This window comes from Delphinapterus leucas, chromosome 5 (assembly GCF_059928025.1).
Source record: "Delphinapterus leucas isolate spDelLeu-1000000601 "Yukka" chromosome 5, BTC_Dleu_Yukka2, whole genome shotgun sequence".
NCBI lineage: Eukaryota > Metazoa > Chordata > Mammalia > Artiodactyla > Monodontidae > Delphinapterus > Delphinapterus leucas.
Window position 1 is genome coordinate 21,230,243 of NC_143133.1, and position 13,996 is coordinate 21,244,238.

The window sequence follows — 13,996 nt, forward strand, 5'->3', positions numbered from 1 at the left end:
AACCTAACAAAAAAGATATTCTGCATCCAAAAACAAAGAAGAAGCCACAACAAGACAATAAGAGGAGTGCTTTCATGATGTAATCAAATCCCATACTCGCCAAGTGGGTGACCCACAAACTAGAAAATAATTATATTGCAGAGGCCCTCCCACAGGAGTGAGAATTCTGAGCCCCAGGTCAGGCTCCCCAGTCTAGGGGTCTGGAACATGAGGAGGAGCCCCCAGCAAATCTGGCTGTGAAGTTCAGCAGGGTTTGATTGCAGGAATTCCACAGGATTGGGGGAAACAGAAACTCTACGCCTGAAGGGTACACACAAGGTCTTGTGCACACCAGGACCCAGGGAAAAAAGCAGTGACCTCATAAGAGACTGGGCCAGACCTACCTGCTAGTATTGGAGGGTCTCCTGCAGAGGTGGGGGGTGGCTGACACAAAAGTCCCCAAACAGCCAAAGCAATACAGAGAAAGAAAAACGGAGCTGGAGGAATCAGGCTCCCTAACATCAAACTATACTACAGAGCTATGGTAATCAAAACAGTATGGCACTGGCACAAAAACAGAAATATAGAACAATGGAATAAGGTAGAAAGCCCAGTAATAAACCCACACACTTATGGTCAATTAATCTACAACTAAAGAGGCAAGAATATACAGTGGAGAAAAGACAGTCTCTTCAATAAGTGATTCTCGGAAAAACTGGACAGGTACATGTAAAAGAATGAAATTAGAATATTCTCTAACACCATACACAAAAATAAACTCAAAATAGATTAAAGACCTAAATTTAAAACTGGATACTATAAAACTCTTAGAGGAAAACATAGGCAGAACACACTTTGACATAAATCGCAGTAATATCTTTTTGGATCCACCTCCTAGAGTAATGAAAATAGAAACAAAAATAAACAAATGGGACCTAATTAAACTTAAAAGCTTTTGCACAGCAAAGGAAAATATAAACAAAATGAAAAGACAACCCACAACATAGGAGAAAATATTTGCAAGCAATGCAACCGACAAGGGATTAATCTCCAAAATTTACAAACAGCTCATGCAGCTCAATATCAAAAAAACAAATAACCCAATAAAAAAATGGGCAGAAGACCTAAATAGACATTTCTCCAAAGAAGACATACAGATGGCCAAAAAGCACATGAAAAGATGCTCAACATTGCTAATTATTAGAGAAATTCAAATCAAAACTACAGTGAGAAAACACCTCACACCAGTCAGAATATGGCCAGCATCAAAAAATGTACAAACAATAAAGAGGGTTTGCTGGAGAGGGTGTGGAGAAAAGGAAACCCTTCTACACTGTTGGTGGGAATGTAAATTGGTACAGCCACTGTGGAGAACAGTATTGAGGTTCCTTAAAAAACTAAAAATAGAATTACCATACAACCCAGCAATCCCACTCCTGGGCATATATCTGGAGAAAACCATAATTTGAAAAGATACATGCACCCCAATGTTCATAGCAGCACTATTTACCATAGCCAAAGCATGGAAGCAGCCTGAGTGTCCACTGACAGATGAATGCATAAAGACGATCTGGTACATATAGACAATGAAATATTACACAGCCATAAAAAAGAATGAAATAATGCCATTTGCAGTAACATGGATGGACCTTGAGATTATCATACTAAGTGAAGTAAATCAGACAGAGAAAGACCAATATCATACGATATCACTTATACTTGGAATCTAAAAAGATGATACAAATGAACTTATTTACAAAACAGAGACAGACTCACAGACTTTCAAAACAAACTTATGGTTACCAAAGGGGAAAGGTGGGGGTGGGATAAATTAGGAGGTTGGGATTAACATATACACACTACTATATATAAAATAAATCATCAACAAGGACCTACCGTGTAGCACAGGGAACTCTACTGAATATTCTGTAATAACCTATATGGGAAAGAATCTGAAGAAGAGTGGATAAATGTATATGTATAACTGAACCACTCTGCACACCTGAAACTAACACAACATTGTAAATCAGATAATACCCCAATATAAAATAAAAATTAAATTAAAAAAACAGTTTGACTGATGCTTCCAATTGCTAGCTATTTTATCATATTTTAAAGACTTCTGTAGTTTAAGGCCTTTCACTGCTTAAGACCTTTCAAAAATCATTTAATGATTTATTAATTAATATCCTTTTTATACTGGTATCTATAGCACCCTAAGGCTTTGATACAAATCCCTTAATATTTTAAAATGCTATTACCTGGCTTAATAAAAATCAGTAGTGTTTATCAGTGAGAAAAAAAGTGGAAGGCGAACCATAAACTTGGAGGAAATATTTACAAAACACATATTACTTACAAAGGATTAGTATCCAAAAAATATAAAATATGTGAGAATCAACCAAAAAAACCATTAAAATAGGACACATGGCAAGTCTTAAAACAAAAATGACCAATAAACTTGTGAAAAATGCAAACTTCATTAGTAATTAAGGAAATCCTAATTAAAAACACAATTAGAGGGCTTCCCTGGTGGCGCAGTGGTTGAGAGTCCGCCTGCCGATGCAGGGGACACGGGTTCATGCCCCGGTCCGGGAAGATCCCACGTGCCGCAGAGCGGCTGGGCCCGTGAGCCATGGCCGCTGAGCCTGCGCGTCCGGAGCCTGTTGCTCCGCGACGGGAGAGGCCACAACAGTGGGAGGCCCGCGTACCGCAAATAAACAAACAAAAAAAACCACAGATATCTTCCTAACCTACCATATTGGCAAAAAAATTATAAGCTTAAGAATTCCAAGAGTTGGTGAAGATGTGGGGTAATTGAAACTCATTAATACCCCCAGCATTAGACTTTATCAGTTCATGAACAGTTGTATGTTCATCCCTTGCTGCAGTGAAAATAGACATCTACAGCTGTGCAGACATGGAAGAAAATACAAAAAAAAACATGAATGAAAAAAGCAAGAAAATACAAAAAAAATCATGAATGAAAAAAGCAAGCATGATTCCATTTATATAAGGGCAAAAAACAGGTACAACTGAAAAGCCTCTTGTTTAGGGATACAATTACATTGGGTAAACTAAAACACAAAGTTTAGGGTAGCAGTTACTTGGAGGTGGGAAGTTAATGGACCTCAGAGGTATCTATGTCACTGGAGTGTGCAAGGATTTTATGAGGCTAGACTTAAAGTTTCATGAGGGCAGGGACCAGTATTTTCTCTTCTCCCTTTTATTTCCTGAGTGTAAGAAAACTTATGGCATGTTGTATGTTGTATGTGGTCAACAAACATTTATTGGCTAAATGAATGAATACATTGCCTTTGTAAACTGTAAAGCTATGCAAATGTAGACATTTTTATTATTATTTACTATAGTTTACGTTGTAGAATCATATAGAAGGTAATAAACTATAACAGTCAGTAAACACTGCTGAAAGTTTGATGTTAACCCAGCACTCTTTGGCAAAATTAATTAAAATTTTTAGTTTCTAAAAATGTGATAATTGCAATTGCATTTAAATTGCCACATGAGGCTGAAACATGAAATCTGACTTCAGGGGAACATAATTTGAGAGGCAAAGCCAAAAAAAAGGAATGAAAACTTGAGTTGGCCAAAGTCTGCAAGTTCTACCACATAAGTTTTTTTTTAGAAAATAGTTCACAAGTTGGAAGTTTGTGAAATGTGGTTAACATGGAAGTAATTGAGAGTGTTTGTGAACTCAAATGCCCCTCTACCAATGTGTCTCCAATTAAAAAAGACATCAGATGAATTAAATGTTCATTATATTTGAAGTGTGGAATCAAGCCATAGAAGTCCATTGCACATTTGCCAGTTTTCTGATTTTTTGGCTCCATTATCCAATTGTCCTGCTGAGATGTTTGTATATTGTACGTGAAAAATATGTATTTGCATGTCCATTACACCAAAGTCATATAATCCACACTATATATTGCTCCCGGCTGTGTTTAATGGAATCTATCCAATGAGTGAGAAAATTCTTCAAGTTACAAACAATATTCAAAGAGGACTTTTATCTCAACCAGATACTATGCTTTGTTCATGTTACTTAACGCAGGATATTTCCATATACATATAATTTGAGCCAGATCGCCAATAAGGAAGATGTGTTTAGAGGAAAAATTGCATGTTTTAGGGCCAAGATCATTATTGTATATTATTTTATTTATTTTTTGCTTATTTGCTTGTCATCTCTGGAATTATGTCCAAACAACACTTTGAAGATAAAACTGCATGAAAGAAATTTGTTGAAAAAACATGTTTTATTCTGGGAATGGGCAGCAAACACATATTAACAAGCTCTCCTTGCATTCACCTCACCAACTAATTCTGCATCGATCTCCTGTATGTATGTAGGAGACAATATGATGAAAGATTAGAGAATTGCTTTATATTTCAGAAGACAGGCTTGTGTAAGAAAAAGCCAACATCTGAAGAAGGGTGTCTCTTCAAAGTTTGGTTTTCCTTCTGCACATACACAGAACAGTATACTGTGCTATAACATTTGTTTTTTTTTAATGGCAGCCACAGTTACTACCCATCAGGATTTACTTTGGGGCTTTGTATGTTCTATATAACATTTTAAAATCCCTATTATGTTTTAGGTAATATAAAATATGTATATATAAACAAATTTTACAAATTACTGTAGGGTTCACCAAACTATATAAGTTATATTAATATCTCTACATATTTTATATGCAAATGGTTTCTTGGAAAAGATTGTCATCTTTAAAAAGTAATGAATTCAGTCTTATGTTCATGATGCAAAATGAAGTAAAGAAATGAGTAGTTCACTCGCTGTGGGCACTCAATCTGAGCAGGTCACACTGTATCCAATATTTTAATCAAAATTATTTAGACAGGGTTAAATGACTGCTTTTTTGACTACACAGATAGACATATTTTTATAACTATTTCATAAATCACTTATTAATATTATTGCTTTATTTATTAGTAATATATCTGTAAGAGGTCAAATACCTATTCAAAATGTATATTTTTCAACAATAATCTGGTGTTTCAAATACTCAGGAGTCTGGTTTCAATCAGATGAACTACTGGGATAGTTGACCTATTTTGTGTCCTGTTTTGTATGGTGTGTTCAAAATCTTCCAGCCTATCCTAGTATTGACTGATAATATGTAAACAAATCAATTTTTTTCCAAATATCACCGACCTGTTAAATTGTTGACATTCTTTTCAATAAAAAGATTTCTGTCTTTCAATTTTATTTACAGAGATTTAGATCTAGTCTAATCTGTTCAACCTGTTAATCATTGTCAGGTGCCAGATTCCAACTGGTTCTGAAAGTAACTGTATGGCTTTTCTTTCCATATTCCTTGAGCTAAATTTCTACTACTTATTTGAATGTTATTTAATATAGCTCATACATTTAAAATAAAACCACCAGGTAAAATGAGTTCTGGCTTAGTATGAAGAGGCTGTTAGCAAATTAGCATTGCATATACAGATGGATGTGGCTCAACAACACTGATTTAGACAAAAGAAACAATGACTTGAACTGACATGTATCACCATGACTCAGACTCTAATGTATCTGTGAATAAATCCATATTTCAGCATATTATCCAATTGCATTCACTACCTGTAGAAGGGGTTCTATCAGGAATCCCCATACTACTGTTTGAGAAAACAAAAGTCTGCTGTTAACTAGGTAATCAACTGGAAGGCATTTTAGCACATTAGGAACAACTGAAAAATAATACTAATAAATGCAAACTATATCACTTTGGAAAGGGACACCCTGAATATCACTTTTCAATATTTGAAAATCTGAATTTTGGGTGACATACATTCAGGAAGAGGGAAAAAAAAATCTTACACACACACAAATTCTAACATCCACCAATGTGTACATATTGATCTTTGTGTTGAGAGAATCTGAAGCAGAGTATTTTGGTGAACTTGAGACAGCTCTTTTGACCATATGAATATGCTGATGAAACTATTTAGATTTAATTTGTGTGAAATATAACCACACCAGTACTGCTTTGTACTATCGGTGACACAAGTAAAGAGCAGCCCTCATCTTCCCCTAAACATAGATGACCACCCATTCCTCAGGTTCTCCCAGACTGGGCCTCACTAAGGCTGAACAGCATGGTCAGAGGAACCTCACACCGGAGCCAGAGCAACAGGAGGGATGAGGCCAGACTGTCAACTCCAAGGCTCAGAGATTGCCTGAGGGACCAGGATATTATGACATTGGGGACAGACTGAAGCTGTCAACTGTGAACATTAGGCAGGAATAAACATAAGAGGCTGAAAACAATATGGTTGAACTTGTGGGGGGAAGGAGTCTCCGGGGTCAAAACAGTTATGCCAAAAGGACTGAGTCACAATGGCATGTATCTAAAAATTATTAAAAGGAATGTTTACAAGTATATTAATATACGTTTCTAATCTTATTAGCAACATCCTTTTTTATAATGTCATCTTCTCCAAGCTAAAGTAGCCATAGAGAACCTAAGACAGTACCTAATACATGAGCAATTAGTTCTTAAATTAAAAAAAAAAACTCGCAATGATTTCATGCATTTCACTGAAATCTATTGCCTGGGTAAATCTCATCTAAAGGACCTATCTAGTATCCCTTTTCCCTCAGTCTTTTCTGGTCTCCTCTGTTGACTGATTCTAACCCCTATGTAATTCCAGCCATTTCTAAAGCCCCATATGTAATAATAAAAAGGGAGTAGAAATGAAGCCGAATTACCCCCAAATAATCCATGTCTAATATACAGGACAAATGCACCCTAAACCCCCAAAGTCAAAAAAAAGTAGCTTTAAAATTCAACCTAAATTCAGCTGTTGCAGGCAAAACTAAAAATTTTATTAAATTATTTTATAATTTCTAAAATCAACAGTCACAGTGTAGAAACTCTAACTCTGTTATTGCAGGCAAAATACTGAAGTGCTCACTTTGTCATTTTCAGGAAAGGATACATATAATAAATATAACAAAATATACCTAATTAATCACAATAAAATATCCTTGAAATATGAATAACTTTATTCTGATTTTCAAATATTTACTATAATATATTTAGATAAAGACTTCTGGTGAAAAATATTCACAGCTACTATATATAAATCAAAACAGCCCTCAGTGGATAAAAATGGTACTTTGATTAATAACGAACCTTGAAGCTCCAAGGATTTAAAATAATTTCTCCTGATCACATAGCTAATAACTCAAGTTCAAAACCAAGTTCAAATGTGTTTGACTCTAAAATTATGCTTTTTGGGCTTCCCTGGTGACGCACTGGTTAAGAATCCGCCTGCCAATGCAGGGGACACGGGTTTGAGCCCTGGCCCGGGAAAATCCCACATGCTGTGGAGCAACGAAGCCCGTGTGCCACAACTACTGAGCCTGCCCTCTAGAGCCCGCGAGCCACAACTACTGAAGCCCACGTGCCTAGAGCCCATGCTCCTCAACAAGAGAAGCCACTGCAATGAGAAGCCCACGCACTGCAACGAAGAGTAGCCCCTGCTCGCCGCAACTAGAGAAAGCCCGCCCGCAGCAACGATGACCCAACACAGCCAAAAGTAAGTAAATAAATAAATAAAAAAAATAAAATTATGCTTTTCCCACTGTGGACAATGAAGATGTGACAGCTGCATCTTGGTCTCAGGGTCAGTGGTTAGGAATACATCAAGATAAGTACTGTCATCCTTTGTTTAGTATTTTTTCATCAACATTTTCTTCCTAATATGTCAATATTCACATTTTGAACACATCCAACTTGTACTTAAGTCTACAATGAAACACTCTCAAATAGGGAATTGAAATTGTCAAAAAACTGCTTGCCATGAAAGCACATACATTTCCCAAGTTTCAGTTCCATGTTACACCTCCCATCAATTCCAATTTTTAAAAAAATTCTGAAAAAGAATAAATATATATGTATAACTGAATCACTCTGCTATATACCTGCAACACTGTAAATCAACTATACTTCAATAAAAAAAATTCTGACATAATCAAATAAATTTCTCAAATTAAATGTTTTGTTCATATCCAAAATGATTTGTATTTGAGTTTCTTGATATATTTACTTTTGGCCAAATCTGACTTCCCAAAGTAAAAAATAAAGCATTATTTCAAAGGTTCAAGGGACTTAAGCCTACCAGCATCCAATGGTCTGCAGTAAAAAATAAAAACTCATCCTTTTATCAATAATATTTAATGGTTTTATGCCTAAGCCCTAAGAATTCTGGATGACATTGAGTATATATGTAAATTGGCAAGGTGGAGATGATCATGAGAATCTAGCAAGTGATAGACAGGGCAGCCTACCACTTGATGAAACCATTCAGGATGTGTTTGCCAAACAAGAAGGGATGGTAGGATCATGCACTGCTACTGTAAAATATCTTCTCTTCTTAATTTTAGTCTTTATCCTCTACCTCACAACTGCCACACACTCACATACCCAGAATAAGAAAAATTAACTCCACCTTCTAGAAGGAAACTTTCTTCCCTTTATTTTTAGGACATCTGTTCTGCATGGCTGTGATGGTGCCGTTGAACCACCCTTCTTCACCAGATTACATGTGAGGATTTGAATAGATGAACACTGGAGGGAACCAGCCCAGAGCACTCACTTGAATTGTCCTTTAGCTTTTCAGGCAGTTCAAGTGCCTTTGAAAAGAGCAGGAATAAAAAGTGACTGCTGATTAAGCAGAGAGGTTGACATGGGAATAGGTTTGTTGATTGTTTGAAAGTCACACTGCATAGACTACAACTTTTAAAATGTAAATGCATGACACAAATACTGCACGACACAAAAGGATGAAGATGACTGAGATAACCACAAAGGACAGCTAAAGTTTTATTCTAGCAATAAAGAAAGATATATATCTGGTGTCAGAGAAAGATCATTTGAAATATTTGGTAGGTGTTACCTTCAATTTAAAAATCTAAAATTAGTTTTAGTTCCTATAAAAATAGTTTCTTAGGTATTTTCAATTTCTAGACAAGATTTCCAAATATTTGCTTTGTCAGTTTAGTTTCCCTAAATAATTTTGAATAGGATAGAATGAAATACTATCTACTAAAAAAAATCAGCTTTTCTGGTAGTTGATCAGTTCAATTTCCAGATGAAACAATACTCAAATCGTACATAATTCCATGCTGACCAATTTGATCAGAAGCCTCTCCCATACAATTTGGGGAACAGACACAAAGAAGCAGCTTTCTTGTTGGATAGGAAAGGAAAGGATTCATTACTAGTTGTCCAGTTGTCCTTTGATCAAGGTTGATTTTAGTCACTGTTTTACCTCTAATTATGTTAATGGAAGAAGTAAATAATGGCCTCAACCCTAGTGGAAAAAAATTTAGTGCCTTCTTTCTTCAATCAACCAAAATGGTAACCAAAGAAGTCATGAAAATGAAAGTATTAACATAATCACAATTTATATTTTAAAATTAAAATATTTCTAGAAATAAAATACAGATAAATGAAAGAAAAGGAAGTAGAGTGAAATATTAAATGTATAGCAATCTAAAGGAAGAAAGACTACTTTAAACTCTACCTCAGAATTCCTCATTTTCAAATTGCCCTAAAAATAGCTTTCACTGTTGCCTAACTAGGCATATCTCCTGAATTTAAATTTTAGGGGAAAAAGGAAATAAGATAGATCTCCATAATCCAGATATCTGCAGCCCCTAGACCATTCTCACATGTTATTTATATTTTAGAAATAAATCAAATCAAAAATAGAATGCATTTTTTTTTAAAAGAATCATAAAAGCATTAACCAGCAGTGTAGAATGAACTGAATTATTTCTCAGGCAAGCTAAAGGAGGGGTCTATATTGCACAACTCATTACAAATAACCTTAAACTTCTGTATTAGGCATTTCTGTGTTTCAAATTTCCATCATGGCCAGGCTAACCAGTTTTTCTTTTTTTACTACCCTCCTCACAACACCCATATAGCAGCTGTTTCTCCCTCTTCCATGTTTCTCCCATGAACTTCAAATCCCTAACTGTCTAGGTCCTCTGCACCAGCTACTTACCCACTCAAAGTCATAACTGGACTCAATGAAACAAGATGCCTTCTAGATAACAACCCAAACCCTGAGAAGGCTTTTTTTTTTTTAACATCTTTATTGGAGTATAATTGCTTTACAATGGTGTGTTAGTTTCTGCTTTATAACAAAATGAATCAGTTATACATATACATATGTTCCCATATCTCTTCCCTCTTGCATCTCCCTCCCTCCCACCCTCCCTATCCCACCCCTCTAGGTGGTCACAAACCACCTAGCTGATCTCCCTGTGCTATGTGGCTGCTTCCCACTAGCTATCTATTTTACGTTTGGTAGTGTATATATGTCCATGCCACTCTCTCACTTCGTCCCAGCTTACCCTTCCCCCTCCCCATATCCTCAAGTCCATGCTCTAGTAGGTCTCTGTCTTTATTCCCATCTGACCCCTAGTTTTTTTTTTCCTTAGATTCCATATATATGTATTAGCATACGGCATTTGTTTTTCTCTTTCTGACTTACTTCAAAAAATATGGAACGCGTCACGAATTTGCATGTCATCCTTGCACAGGGGCCATGCTAATCTTCTCTGTATCGTTCCAATTTTAGTATATGTGCTGCCGAAGCGAGCACCTGAGAAGGCATTTAAATAATCTTTGGTTATTTTCCCATGCCCCTTATAGTCTCATCTCTCTCTAGACATCTTCTAGATTAAATTATATAAACAAAAACGGTCAACAACAACAAAAAATGGTGAATGATTTTTTTTCCATCATTTTACAGAAGTTTGCAAACAGAGTTCTCATCTTTAAAATCAGTTGTAAAATATAACTGTAAAGATTATGATCAGAGACTCTTTATTTAAATGGGTATTTGACTAAATCTCAGATAAATGGAGAAATCTAAATCAAAGGGGACTCAAATGTCTCTTCCCTATACCTCTTATATGTTATCGCAAACGTATTCCTCTCATTTTCAGTTCCTCAGGGAACTGAATCATGTCCTGAACAACTGAAAGAGGAGAATAATATATTCGTTAGAACAATGCTAGGTGCTACAAGTGATAAACACTGAAACCTCAAAGGCTTAGCAAAACAAGTATATTTCTTGCTCATGTCACCATCCCCCTGTGAATTTTCCTAGTTAAGATGCCTTCATCATGATCTTTCTGGTATCAAACCTCCTTTCATCTCGTGGCTGCATCCTCCTCTTCAGCCAATGGATGAGTAAAGAGATGCAGAGAAGACACATTTGCTTCTTACCCACACGTCACTTTTACTCACATTCCACAGAGGGCAATTAGTCATATGTTCCCAGCTAGAATTAAGGTAAGGAGGGCTGAGGGTCAAGTTCCTGACCTGACAGCCAGTTCTCAGCAAAAAAATCTACACGATGGAAGAAAAGCATGAATCTTTAGTAGAAAGTTTGCCATCTCTTCTGCCTAATAAGTATATGCACAGACACTGCAATGGTGGTGATTAAATAGATTCATTTTGCTCATATGGGTTGAAACAAACAATATATGGCTACAAGTTAGCAAATAAACAGCAGAAAAGGAACATTATTTGAAATAAGGATGTCATGGATCAAGTTAACCTATAATTAGAGAACAAAAATATGAAGACCCATCTGAGTGGTCCCAACTATAGTTATATAACAGTGAATGCTGCTTTTCACTAAAAATTGTATCTTGCATAATATTCAGTTTATACCACCCTGCTCACTGTTTCAATTCTTCACAGTTCATATCAGTGAAGAATTGGCCAGCTGTTTGCTGGAAAGCATGTGGTGATATTACTGTTGGGAGGAGGGGGAGGGGAGGGGGAGGGGGATAGAGAACACTTGCCTGGGTGGTGCTTATGTGCCAAACATTGTTATTTGTACTTCATATACAAACTCTTTTACCACAATCTCATAAACTAGGAATTATGTTAGCCCATTTCTCAAATGAGAAATCTGAAATTAACCGAAAATCAAAATTTCAAGATAATATAGTCTCTAAATGGCAAAGCTGGAATTTAAACTCAAGAAGTTTGGCTCCAGAGCCCAAGCTTTTAACCACTATAATATATACTCTCTCTCAAATGAACCAGTTTTATCTTTAAAACTAGCCTTTTCCCCTGAGGGCTCCATTTTCATTGGATCAAATGCAAACAGTGGCTATAAGAATTATCATACCTATAGTATCCGTACTTTTACCTATCTCTTTTAATAAAATCCTACTCCATTATTTCAACTCAATTCTTAATAATAAATTGATGTGTGAAAAAGAACAAAAACTGTTGCCATTATAGGTTTATATTAAGAAAAGAACCGGGTGTGGCAGAGGAGGAAGTGATGTTCTGAAAATAGAGGAAAGTTATTTATTTGCTGGAAATTATTACAATGAGAGGGGAAAGGCTTTCCAGACATCTCCTTTAGCAATCTCTAACTAATTTTTCTCATAGAAATTTTATAAAGTACAATTTTAAAAAGTTACAGTTTTTAATACAATTTTTCTCAACACAGAATAGAAGGGAGATTCTTCATCTGATAGAGTATCTACAGAATCTTACAGTAAGCAATACTTAATGCTGAAGTATTGAAAGCTTCCTTTCAAGATTAAGATCAATCATGTAAAATCTGTTATAACCATTTCTGTTCAGCTGAGGTCCTAGCTAGTGTAAAAAGGCAAGACAAGGAAATAATAAGTTATATGGATGAAAAGGGAGAAATAAATCTACAATTATTATCTATTTCTACATGCTTTTCTGAGTAGAAACTTCAAGTCTTCAGAAAATGATAATAATTTAAAAGTAAGCTGAGCAATATATCTGAATTTGACACAAACTAAAATGAATTGTATTTATACACAGCTAAAATAAAAAGTAGAAAATGAATTATTTTAAAAGGTATATTTTAGAATGGCATCAAAAAACATACATCTGGGCTTCCCTGGTGGCGCAGTGGTTGAGAGTCCACCTGCCGATGCAGGGGACACGGGTTCGTGCCCCGGTCCGGGAAGATCCCATGCCGCGGAGCGGCTGGGCCCGTGAGCCGTGGCCGATGAGCCTGCGTTTCCGGAGCCTGTGCTCCGCAGCGGGCGGGGTCGCAGAGGTGATAGGCCAGCGACCGCAAAAAAAAAAAAAAAAATACCATACATCTAATGAAATATGTGCCAAAATTTTATACTGAAAATGTAGAAACATGAAAGATATTAAAGATGACCTAAATAAATGGAAGGCTATTTCATGTCTGTGAATTGAAAGTTCCAACAATGTAAATGTATCAATTATGCACCAATTGAAATATAGATTCAATGCACTCCCAATCAAATCCCAACAGTTTGTTTTTTTTCTTTTTTTAATGGAAATTGACAGGTTGGTGCTAAAATTTACATGTAAATGCAAAAGATTAAACCTATTTAAGGCAAACTGAAGAAGAAAAAAATCTGGAGGAGTTACCTTATCAAATATAAAGCCCTATTATAAACTACATCAGTTAATAAAGTGTGGTTTGTTGCAAGAATAGACAAGCCACTGGAGCATAACAGAGCTCAGAAAGGCCCACACACAGAAGTGGTGAACTTGTATTGTGTCAACATAGCTAAACTGGAGCTGTTTACCAGAATTTCCCTTCCTGCATATTTCCAAGTTGAGTGGGCCACAGAGGCATTTTGCAAGAGATCTGGAACCTGGTGGTGAAGCAGCAGGCACATTATTTTTTCATAAGGTCAGCACAAAGTACAGGTGCTGTTGCACCTCACCCACTGTCGCCTAAGTGGCAGCACACTCAGTGTGGGGCAGCAGCTGGGCCTGCAGCTCCCCCCACTCCCTCCTTCAGCTTTCCTGACACCTGGGCCAAGGGCATGTTAGCTCCATATGAAAGGCATTCACTTCTGCAGATCACCCATCTCTGTAGCTGAGGATGTGGAGGTAGAGGGAGACTGGCATGGGTTTCAGCTCATCCTCACAGGATCCAAGTTCATGTGACTTTCCCCACTACATGT

General features: G+C 36.4%; 1 non-coding gene across 1 annotated transcript; it reads right to left on the bottom strand.

Annotated features, from left to right (window-relative positions):
- Nucleotides 1-10,534: 10,534 nt before the first annotated feature.
- LOC115801962 (U6 spliceosomal RNA) lies at nt 10,535-10,641 on the bottom strand. The gene has a single exon (XR_004022339.1). It is a non-coding gene; the product is annotated as a U6 spliceosomal RNA (small nuclear RNA).
- Nucleotides 10,642-13,996: the final 3,355 nt, after the last annotated feature.